We start from the raw sequence: 11,480 nt of genomic DNA on the forward strand, positions 1-11,480 counted from the left end.
GATATATCGCTACATGGCCATATAGGGATATATGTTTGTGTGCCAGCAAAATATCCAAACAAGCTTCAAGATTAATGTGCTGCGGGCAGTGCGAAAGTTTTCGAATGTTTGGCATTTGTACGCTCTCCGGGGCGTTGCTAACAGCATTCATATGTGGCAGGACACTCACATTCGCATTCAGAGAAGGGCTTTAAAGCCGCCACAAAATGGTGGCACGCACTTTAATTAATTCTTTCTAATAAGTGCAGAATAGGAGCTTATAATTTATGGAAATTTAGCAAGAATCTCTTTACTTTGATGGGTCTCAGATGTGGTTCTAGAGCGTAAGATTTATTTTGTTTCATTTTGTAATGTCCTTATTTTATGCAAATAATTTTTATATAATAATATCTAATATAAAAAATGGTATATTACTAGTTTTAAGAAACTGTTCCTATTAAAGAGCCGAAAAATCCCAGCAAGAACCGCGAGAAGGTCCTTAAATCGCTGAGAGCTTGCGCCTGCTGGCTTAATTTTCGTGGTCAGTTCAACTTTTTTGGAGTGGCGCTAATGTGTAAAACTATTTTAGTGCCACGCCCAGAGCCCCCGTTCCCACAATTTCCCCGCCCCCCTGGATACCACCACCCTCCTCCTCCCTGCCACATACATTGTTGCAAATTGCCGCTTGCTGCCTGTTGTTGTGGTAATTGCACTTGCGCTGGTTTATTACCCACACACAGAGCCATAAAATGTAATGCACATGATGTAAGTACTCAAAATATGGCGAAGGATCTGCCGATGCGTAGCCCCCGAAAAGCACCCACTGCCAGAGCAGTATGTCCTGTGACTGTACACAAATAATTTCAACTCCTTCCAGTACAACATTTTTGGAGGAATTATGCCACCTGACATGACATTCCGTCGCCGTTTATCGGGGATTTTTGGTTTCTGTTTCGGTTTTTGGCGTCTGTCACTCCCCGGCGATGACACTAAGCAAACAAAAGGTGAAAGCGTAAAGCGGATTTGTCTGTGTTTGTCCTCTGTCCCCTGTCCCGCGTGTCCTGTGTCCTTTGTCCTGTGGCATTGTTTGCCCGTGTGCGAAAGCGAAACAATCAACGAATGCGCCACGAATAAATCGCAATGCTTTTTGCATTTTGACTCACCGAAATATACATATTTAGGCAAGGTGTCACACTTGGAGTTCTTTAAGTGGTGTTTTTATCTTAGTATTTATTATTAAAATTTAAAATGTGAGAAAATAATTACATTTTAGTTTATTTTATTATTGTTGATGAAATTAAGATTATGAATTAAATGAACAAAATATTTAAGGAAAGTGATTTGGTTAATAAACTTCTCACAAATGCTTTAAAGTCTACTTTAGAAATGCTTAATTGATTAATAGATTTTCAAGATTTGAAAACAATAAAATAGTATATAAATTAGTGGCTCTTGATTTAAGCTGCTTCCAGAAAGGTTAATAATATTTTTAACAATTTTATAAAATAGTTAAACGTTTAAAATTTGATTTAATTGGAATCTTCAGAAGCCTAAGTAATAATTAACAGAAAACCAAAACCTATATACAATTTTTTAGTAAAACTGTTTAAATAATATCCAGTAACTGGAAACATTTTCATGTAAAACTGCTTACTTATGAATCAAAGACAGCAACTTTAATTTCCAAAGGACCTTTTAAAAAAAAGAGAGCTCTCCCTCAACTGCATTTCCTATCTGTTTTCGATCGAATTGCTTAAAATTCAATTTAGTTTTGCAGACAGTAGAAGTTGCTCTGTATTTTTGTAGGGTTATCTGAATTTTCCAGGCTCTGTTCTGTGCGTTCAATTGAGGATGCATGTGTGGGTGTGTGTGCGTAAACAATTCCGCTGTGGCAAATGGATTTCCTTTTGTACGGAATACGAGTATTATCGAAGGCATTTCTAGCCTACGAGACCCTCCACAGGCACACACACAAAACACACACTATACTCTCGCTCTCATAAACATTCAATTCACAAACTATTTCAATTACAAAAGCAGCAGCAAATGCTGAGGAGAAACTCTCGGGGAAACAACCTACCGACCGACCGTTGGTACCTGCTGTAAGTGTTCTTGGGGAAAATAGAGAGCTGAAGGAGGAAATGGTGGTGGAGGCGGCGGCTTTTCCACAAACAGTTTCCTCTGGCAAACGCACAAGTGCCGTAACATGCACGCGGTTAGCAAACGGATATGGTTGAAATAATAGCATTTATAACGAAGGGAAAATATTAGAAACTCAACCTATAAATCATATTCATTTACTTAGATTTAATATAAATATTTTCAGAAATTAAACAGCTTATTTTATGTAGTTTTTTATCACAACCAAGACTGTTTAAAATATTCCTACTTAAAGTCAGGAAGTGACTAGGATTTCTTGGATATACATTTCAAGATTAAAGTCCTTAGATAGCCTTTTCCCTAACCTTTTTAAGCTCCTATTATTGTTACCCCGTCTGTTTAATATGTTTGTTTGCTTTTAGACCTGTTCTCCTGTGCTCCCCTCTGAAATATTTATATGCAAATAAATAGTTTAGCGGGCTATCAACTTCAACATGGCCATATATATTGCCATACAGAAGGTGTGTGCGCCATTGTCATTATGCATATATATTTCCATATAAAATATATAGAGGGAGGCGTGTCATAAACAACAGAACACACAGACAGTGCGTAAGCCGGAATCCTTCGAGCCTGGCGTATTATTACCCGTTAATGGTGTGTGGCATTTAATTGCTAATCTATTAGTGCGAAGACAGGACCTTCGGGGAAATACTGCGACCTGGGTCATGAGCGAGCGGGGGATGGGGGCATAAATTGATTTAATTGTCTGGAATTTGTCTTAATTATAAAATCAATAGGAAAACAAATGCTTGTGGAATTTGCACAAGAATGAGCCGCTTAATTAACCAGCGAGAATCTCTGTGTGTCCTTTCAGCGGAATTTCCTTTCATGTTTACAGTTATAAATAACAGCCACTAGGTGTGTGTGTGTGTGTGTGGTAGATAGAGCCTTTTTGCGATATATATTTTATGGTCTTGTTACGCACTAATCGACCGTAATGCAATTAAATGGAAAGCGCAAAAAATGGCGCCACGGAAAAGGTCAAAACATCGAGCCAAAGTGGCCAATCAAAACAAGCTTCAAAAAACTATGGGAAATGAAAAATGGTAAATAAAAATGACGCAAAAAAAAGCGGGGAAAAAGAACAACAAAAAGCTTGTGTTTGGAATAGAATTTGCATTGGCAAAAAATCAGTGGATTCTGTGAAATATTTATGTGCCGCAAGGCAGAGCGGAGCTGGCTCAGTTGCCGACATAGTGACGCTGTTGACTTTCATTACCTTGCGCAAATAGAGGGAAAGTCATTAAAAATTTTAATGAAGAAAGTTTTTTCTTTTGTTTCCCGTTGTCACCTCCTCGGCCTCATATTTAAATTTTGTTTTGTTGGCAGTTCCTCCGGCGTGCGCGTTTATTGTTAACAACAATCCTCAGCCGCAGCCGCAGCCGCATCCGCATCCTTGTCCTTATCCTTATTTTCACTCTCTCATAAGCGGCTGTGCGCTCCTGGCCTGGCGCATGATTTATTAGAGCGATAAAGTGATTAAATTAAAATTGATTTATATGGCAGGCAGGATGGCAGCCAGAATGGCAGGATGGGGCTGTGCCTCGACTGCAGACGACAACTAGCAGACGGATGCCTCCTCTCTCCGTATCCTGATTATTATTTTCCCAAGGCCCAATCCCCCCTTGAAAGTAAAAAACTTACTAATTTATGCAAAGCAGGCGGGATGGCGGACTGGCTGCCTGAAGCTCCGCCCGGGGACGACATGGCGTATGATTAACCTAAATGTTTTCCTCGTCGCAGGCTCTGATTTTTCGCCTTTCTCCCCGCCTGCTTTACATTTAAATTACCAAACTAAAAAAAATATCGCTCGAAGCTTAATTTATTTCCCGCTGAGCAGCCAAGACCCACAAAAAAAGGTTCGTTACACTGGGAAAATGATTGTTTAGAGAGGAAATTCTCAAGGCAACAAGTGAGTATTATTTATTTTGGTTTGTTAATCAATGAAATTGGTAAATACTTTGATCGGAAAGGTGTTCAAAAAATCTATTTTAATTGAAAAACAACAAGAAGTTTTAGTATTTATCCTTAAATGAAATACTTTCAGAGAAATAATGGAAACATAATCTCCCTATAACTACTTTTAATAACTCGAATATTTCAATTTCTTTAACTCAAATGTTCATTTTTCAAACTCTACATTATTTTCTCTCTCTGCACCAATATCCTTGTATGTTCTTTGTGTATTTTTTTGCGTTTGCGGCTTGTTTGTGCTGGCCAAAAGGGCAAACGCAACTAATTTGCTCAGCACAAATAAGGAGCCGAATAAATAAAAAGGGAAATTGTCAAGAAACTTTTTCCCGAATCTCGCTACGAACCGATCGCTTGCCAAGGGCTAATTCATCGCTTAGCCAAGTTTATTGGGCTCGGGCTCCTTGTGAGCCCGCTGGGATTTCGATTTAAACCGAAATCCCAAACCCAACTTTGTTGCCAAGTATTTGCGGGGATTCTCAGCCAGATGGGAACGAACCCATCTACCCCCTCACTCACCGTGCTGGATGCAGTTGGGATGGCTGATGTCCTCGATGTGGTTTTATTTTGTATTTTTCCTATTATTGTTTTTTTTTTTTGCCGTTGCTGCTCCTTATACGGTGCTGTCGCCGGTCTGGCTGTTGTGGTCCTTGCACTGACGTTGCGGTCCAAATTGAATTTCACTTGGAAAATATACGAGCATGATTAATCACTTAACGGAGAGAGCCACAGGATGCCCGAAAAACACCGGCGAAAGGATACAAGCTGCTGGCGCCGATCCCGATCCCGACATCAGGGACCACCGCATTCCGTAGCGTTTAACTCGTTTACAGGACCGTAAAGGCCGTCACTGATTCGATTTGGCAGATTTCGGTTTTCATGAATTTTATAAAGTGTATCCTTTAATGCCACATTTTTGGTAACGAAATATTTTGTAATAAGTATTTTAAAATCTCACTTAATTCCTGCTTAGAAATTTAAAATTGTTTAGATAATAATAATACATTTTTGGAATATTAAACGGCAGGTGTTTAAAAATTTGTGTTCTTAATTTCAGTAGAAAAAACTTTAAGAAAATTTAAAAACATTATTTAAAATCTCTAATGGATTTTATACAAACTTCCTTTTTTTCAAGTTTCTGAAAAATATTGTTAATATTTAAATCTCTTCAAACATAAAAAGAAAACTCAAGTTAACAGTTGTTTCTTAAAGATTTCTGTTAGCAAAGTCTTTAATTTTAGTTTTTTAATTTTAATTATATTTATTACCAATTTTTCTCAAGTATTTTGTACCATTTATTAATTGTTTGCCTTATAAAAAGTGTAGCGTGACAGCTTTAATAATTTTCCAAGCACTTGTTCTTTATTCTTTTGCACTGATTTTGCTCGCCGACATCGAGTTCATTCATTTCGTTCGCGGATTTCATTCACAAATAATTTAGACACGGTTTCTTTTTTTTTTTTGGCAATTCCAAATCGCGAACCAGAGACCAACGCGGCCAGAAAGCCACTGAAGGCGGTCGGAATATCGAATATCGAGGAGACACGCGGCCAGGACCTGCCACGAAGGCGCACAGCACAGGAGTGACGATGGGAGGACCGCGCTCGGTCCCGAGTCCGAGTCCTGCGACTTCGTGTGATGGCACGAGGACGATGATGGCAGCTCTGCCTGCAAGAAGCTACCATTGACGGTTCGGTTAGTTGGAGGCAACAGCAGCCACACACACACGCACACAGACGCGACCATTTGTTGCAACTGCCAGGACATTAGGTGGCTGTATGTGTGTAGCACACTTTTGTGGGCCTACGGCACGAAGCACGCAAAGGACATTGCGACGGTGAGAAGCCGGTCGCAGGTCAGCTGTTCGCTTGGCGCCAAAATTCTTTGTTGCCTTCGCGCAGGCTCGAAACTGTCATACGGCTAAGGTCCTGCGAACCGTATAACAGTGGCAAACAGGAGCGGTATAGGGGCCTAGTGGGGTATTTATTTGATAAGGGAAACTATTTTTTGTAATTATAATTTATACCTATTAACAAAGTTATGCTATGGTTTTCATCATAAATAAAATAAACTGAAGTTTGCATACCCTTTCAGTTTTAAAGTCGATCATAACTAAGCCAAAAATGCATTAATTTCAATTCGGAAAGCGGCTCTGCGTTAGTTTTTATAAGTTTAATAAATCTGCCTGCTTAATTTAAAATCTTAAAAATTTACAAATTTTTGATTATTTGAACAATGTAACCCCTTATCAAAATTTGAAAAAAAAAAAAAAAAATTTTTTTCCATGGCATGGCTAGAAAGATTCGCCTGTTGATGCTGATCAAGAATATATATGATTTATAGGGTCGGAGACGACTACTTCACTGCGTTTACCATCTTCTGACTGAAATTTTAATACCTGTCAAGGTTATAACAATTATTTTATTTAATATTTAAACAAAATATCTATAATTAAAATAACAAAAAAAAAATTGTTTTATTTAAGTAAACTATTTACGATCTTATAAAAGATATTACAAAATAATCACCGTGTAAGTAAAGTATTAATTCTTTTCCTAACCGAATTATCAGTCTGGCACCTACATCCCTCCCCTTTTTGATTACACTCGTTAGACCATCCTCTTATTCCGGATTATGCCCACAAGGGATCAAAAAAAGGAGCAAAATATTTGGTAAAAATGTGGCACACGAAATACTTGTCTACCAGTTTTACACATTAGGTATTTAAAAAGTTGTTAAGCAAACTTTCAAATTAAATACTCTGCCTTAAATTGTGCGAGGCCCCCGACCTGCACACACACACGTATATATAAATACATATAGTATTTCGAGGGGCACCTAGGGGTGTCCTGGCTGGCACTTGATGCCCGGCCCCGTGCATTCCCCTCTCACTTATTGCATTTTGCATGTGTATGGAGCGTTGTTGTTATTATTTTCCCTCACATTCGTAGGCAAGGAGCACCAAATTAAGGAATTCTGTCTGCAAGAAGTAATTAAAATTGTGAGGAAAGCCATTATGCTGACGTTTGACAACAAAATCGGTCTGAAGAAGTGCTTTAATTGAGAGAGAAAGACACTGAGCTTGAGTGCTATCCTGGCCAGAAAGTATTATATTTTAAAATATATATGTCGAGATGGCAATTGGAAAATGCAAATGTAGAGCCGACCCCGGTCGGAATAAGATTAAAAATGCATGACATCAATTATAAGAAGTTTTCTTAATTTTCTTCCGCCCATAACTCACATCGGTGCTCCTTCTACAAGAAAACTTTTTTCCGACAAGGGCACACACACCCTCAAACACACATATTTTCCTCCATTTTCACATTTCCACACAGAGCGTCGAGCGCATTTGTTTATTCCTCGATTGCGTACAAACATTTGCATTTGCATAGACAAGTTAAAAGCATCTCCTTTAGCACTCTGCCCCGCCAGGAAATCCTAGAAACACAGTGAGAAAATGTCCTTTCTAAAAGGTCTTAAGAATATCCTATCGAACAGATCCTTTTTATGGCTTTCGGTGTTTAATATTGAGGCTTAGAAAATGATTTTCTTATCATATTTTTGATAAATAATCCATTAGGGTTATAAATTGTGAAGAACATCAAAGAAATAACAAAAGAAATGTATTTTTATTTATAAATAATTTTAAACCTAAACTTAATAATACAATAAGCAAAAAAAAAGCTTATCTATTATGTATCAATTCTCTCCGGCTATTTCCTATCACAGAAAATATTCTAAAAAATATTTTCCCTAACTCAACATAGACTTTCCTTTCTCTGCACACCCAAGGACCCAGAATCAGGAGCAAAACGAACTTCCTGCTGCCTGAATGCGTCTCTGAGTCAATGCAGCTGGCGCTGCAAATGTGTGGAAAAAGTCCTGCCAGCCAGCCAGGCAGTCAGCCTGCCAGCGTCCTGCCTCCATGCGAGATTGCAGATTTCATATGCAAATTTTGCACTTCTTCAGAAAATTATTCAAATTACTTGTGAGCGACAAGAGCGAGTCCTTGCCATGTCCGCCTGATCCACTATCCTGGCCGCCAGCCCCTCTCCCCCGGATGGATGGATATAAACAAAACGAGACACCTTTTACCCCGGGGCCCTTAAACAAGTCAACAGCCTTGGCCGTTTGACAGCCGCATCGATGGGCTAAATAAAATGTAAATATTGCCCCCATCAATCAGGGAAAATGCCGGAGCGGGCTCATCATGGCTTGTAATCCCTTAATATTATTAAATAATTAACACGCATTACTTGGCTGGTTTATGGCAGCTTTGCAACTTTCTCGGCGGAACCCGGAACCTCGCTAGGATTTAGCCATCAAAAGATAAACGCAATTACGGCCCGGAGAAGAGTTGAGTTCCCGAAAATTGAAAGCAAGACAAAAGCCGCGCCGCGAAACATGCAAATTAGCGTGGTGGAGCGCGGCGAACGAGTTAAAGTTCGTTTTGAGCCGAATTTGCATATTTAAATGGCATTCTGCCAGACACTTGACAGTCTAACTGGCAGTTGGTAACATTCACCGTCGTCCTGCGACCTGCGACCTGCCGCTCTGCGCTCCTTGATCCTGTCACTCCAGGGCGACGGCATCGGTGACAGTCGTCGGGGCCTTGTCACGTTTCTGTTGCCTCATAAAAGTGAGATTGAATTTTGAACGGGGTGGCCAAGGCAAATCGTGCTGCTGCTCCTTCTTGGATTTGGAATTGCCTCAACTTTTCCGTCCAGGGTGTCTGCGCTTAATAGGCCACATGAACTTGAACCCAGCGAGCCGCGCAGTGATGCCAACAAACAAACTTTGAAAGCAGTGAAAGTTCAGAGAAAATATGTGTATTTTGTATACAAATTAAAAAAGTAGAGCAATAAACTTTAGTCATTAAAAAAAAGTATTTTATAATATCTAAAGCAATACAAAATATACACAAAAAAGGAGCTTGAACTCTTTATTTGTGAAACTTCAATGGTTTTAGGTATTTATTACGTTTTGTGTAATATTTAAGACAATTAGTACAGTATTTCAAATTAAGAAATGTGCCTAGAAAAGTCTTTAAAGCTAAGTCAAAGAATGTATAATTAACTACTTGAAAAACGTAAATAAATCACCGAAAAATCATGATGGAAAACAGCTAAAAACTTACAACTTTTTCTTAAAATATATCCAAATAATTTCTTATTTAAAAGCATAGTAAACTAAGCCAACACTGCTCAACCCGAATGATGATGAGACAAAATTGTTGCACACGCGCCAGGATCCCAAGTTAAAGTGAAAGTCGAGCCGAAAGTTTGTGAGGAAAAGGCGGAAGTCATTAACGTCTGGTCTGAGACGATTTAGTGTCATGTGTGTGTGCTTGTATATGTTGTGTGTGTTTTCGGGGTAACTCCTATTTATAACTACTCATCAGGGAAGGACTTGGGTTTGGGTAACCAAAGATGTGCATAATGAAGAGCGAAGGACTGCGGATTTCTTTTACGGCCCCGCGGCGATTTAATCCTGCTTGGTGAATCAATGCACTTTCATTTTATCCTTTTGAGATTTTAAAGTCATGGCTACCCTCTCAAGTTTCAACAGTTTTAAGCCTTAGGGGAAAAAAAGAAAAGTAGAGAAAGTGCCTAAAACAGCTTGGTTTCCAAAAAGGGTTGATTGATTTTTAATGCAAATAAGTAAAAGCGATTTTAGGTTGTTGTTTTGAGGGAAATTCATTATTTTTAGAGGCTTTGATTTGCTTTTTATATTGAGTAAAGAAAAATAAAAACAAGAAAGAAAGCTAACTTTGGCCAGCCAATGTTTGTAGGTAACAATTAAAATATATCATAACTAAGCCAAAAAAGCATTAATTTCGATTCGGAAAGCAGTTTTGTGTTAGTTTTTATTAATTTAAAAAAACTGCATACCAAATTTAAAATTTTAAGAAATCAAAATTTTTGGCCATTTTTGCTAATTTTAATGATGTAACCCCTTATGAAATTTCGCAAAAATGGCCAAAAAATCGATTTCTTCCTGGCATATCTAGAAAGATTCCCCTGTTGATGCTGATCAAGAATATATGTGGTTTATGGGGTCGGAAATGATTCCTTGACTTAGAAAAATATTATTTTGTATTATAAAATCGGATTTTTTATATTAAAAACTTGTTGATTTTTTTAAATTAAAAATATCATAACTCGGCCAAAAGAGCATTAATTTTAAATTGGAAAACTGTTCTGTGCAAGATTTTCTACAGTTAATAAATCTGCATACTTCATTTAAAAATTTTGAAAATTCAATTTTTTATCAAAATCAACAATTTTAATGATGTAACCCCTTATCAAATTTCGCAAAAATGGCCAAAAAATCGATTTCTTCCTGGCATATCTAGAAAGATTCCCCTGTTGATGCTGATCAAGAATAGGTATATATACTTTATAGGGTCGGAAACGTCTCCTTCACTGCGCTGCAAACTTCTGACTGAAATTATAATACCCTGCAAGGGTATAACAAGGTAGACTTTCCTTTTAATTAAATCAAGAAAACTAGCCAGTTAATCAACCCAAATGTCCTTGTATCACTTCACTCAATCCCTCCCAAAGGACGCATTCAACTGTCATTTTCTACCAACGATACATACCTGCCACCTCGATACCTGAATTAATGGCCATCAATCAATGTTCAAAATTTTAAAAATTTCCATTTGCCGCAACGCAGTTGATGCTTTTGGGGACGAAAACCCGTTAAAATTGAGAGCAAATGTGCGATGTGTGTCCCAACAGAGACGCGATGTTTGATTGACACAACGCTAATTGGCAGCCATTCGGACTGTCCATAATATGCCAGGATTACAGGGATTACGCAACATGCATGCCAAGGGTAATCAGCAGACAGACGCAGCCAAAAAAAAAAAAAATAAAAGAAAAATCTAGGAAAAGTCTGGGGCGGAAAATCAAATCACAAACTTGTGGCATAGTTTCGGCTGGTCGAAATAAATCACGACAAGGATTCGACGACAAGGACACTGGGTATGTACACGCAATGATAAATCGAAAAATATTTTCACTTGTTTACACAAAACAATTCGAAGCGACAGACCAACTAGGAGGACAGACTGTGGAAGCTTGACAAAAATGTCCGACATCTTCAGACAACTTGGGCTTCTCCTTCTGACCAACAGAACTCAATAAAAAGTTACACAGACTCGTGCAAAGCGTTCAACACTTGGAGAAAAAACAGGGGTGCTTAAAAATGTAATAAAATGTATGATTGATAAGATGTATTATCGGAGAAGAGAAGTTTACTTGGTTAATATAAGCTTTAAATACATTATAAATTCTAACTTACACTTAGATTAAATTCCAATTACATTTCTTTAAATATCTTACTCTTTTAATATT

General features: G+C 38.1%; 1 protein-coding gene across 1 annotated transcript in view; it reads right to left on the bottom strand.

Moving 5' to 3' along the window:
* The window catches only part of Dop1R2 (dopamine receptor 2), a 29,705-nt gene extending 24,044 nt beyond the window's left edge, over positions 1 to 5,661 (bottom strand). The window contains exons 1-2 of the mRNA XM_070286842.1: positions 5,382 to 5,661; positions 4,633 to 4,796 (exon numbers count right to left, since the gene is read on the bottom strand). The gene's annotated coding sequence lies outside the window, so the exon portion shown is untranslated. The remainder of the gene's footprint in view (positions 1 to 4,632; positions 4,797 to 5,381) is intronic.
* Positions 5,662 to 11,480: the final 5,819 nt, after the last annotated feature.

The sequence above is a fragment of the Drosophila kikkawai genome, chromosome 3R (assembly GCF_030179895.1).
Source record: "Drosophila kikkawai strain 14028-0561.14 chromosome 3R, DkikHiC1v2, whole genome shotgun sequence".
Lineage (NCBI taxonomy): Eukaryota > Metazoa > Arthropoda > Insecta > Diptera > Drosophilidae > Drosophila > Drosophila kikkawai.